Genomic DNA, 719 nt, shown 5'->3' with positions numbered 1-719 from the left:
CCACCAAAAGTCCTTGGACTTCCAAAGCCCTTTATGTACGATGTTGAATCTTTCCCTTCATAGACAAGTAGGAGTCAGGTGGGCCCCACCATTAGTTTATTTTAATTATGCACAAAACATTACTTTAGATCATAATTATAAAAGATAATATGACATGTCAAGATGAGGTCCATTTATTATTATTATTATTTTTTGAGTCACATCAATCGTGTCCAATTCGGAGCGTTAAGGAGACAGGCTACCATTCATCTGTATCCTTGAGTACAAGGAGACATGCTACCAAGTCTGGTGGATGAATCATGGTCGCACGATCAGAGCGTGATTAACAGTTGGGACCTCTTGCTGGGTCCCTTGTAGTTGAGGATCGTTCTCAGTCAAATTCTTCTGATTGGGGTGGTTGTGCGGTTGTCTGACAAACTTCAACCAAAATCTTTTTAGGGCCACATTGGTGGCGGCAAAGTTAGTCATTGACAGCCTATTTAGGTTGAGATTGTCCCGATATAGTCTGTTTGACTGATCATATATGAGTGTAGACATGCCACAGCAACAGGACGATTGGATGGAAAGGCCCACCATTTGAATCTAACTAAAATATCATGATGTTGATATTCCCCTCAACCTGTTCATAAGCCGATTCGGGTGGTGCACGCGAAAACTATCAGACATGATTATCTAGGTCCGCTAATCCATTCTCAATTGCTAGCCATTGACACAAACGT

General features: G+C 41.4%; 1 pseudogene; it reads left to right on the top strand.

Moving 5' to 3' along the window:
* The first annotated feature begins 228 nt into the window (after window positions 1–228).
* On the top strand, window positions 229–419 carry LOC131241914 (small nucleolar RNA U3; annotated as a pseudogene).
* Window positions 420–719: the final 300 nt, after the last annotated feature.

This window comes from Magnolia sinica, chromosome 3 (genome assembly GCF_029962835.1).
Source record: "Magnolia sinica isolate HGM2019 chromosome 3, MsV1, whole genome shotgun sequence".
In the NCBI taxonomy this organism is placed as follows: Eukaryota; Viridiplantae; Streptophyta; class Magnoliopsida; order Magnoliales; family Magnoliaceae; genus Magnolia; species Magnolia sinica.
Note: the sequence above shows the minus strand (reverse complement) of the source record. Positions and strands in the feature narration are given on the sequence as shown.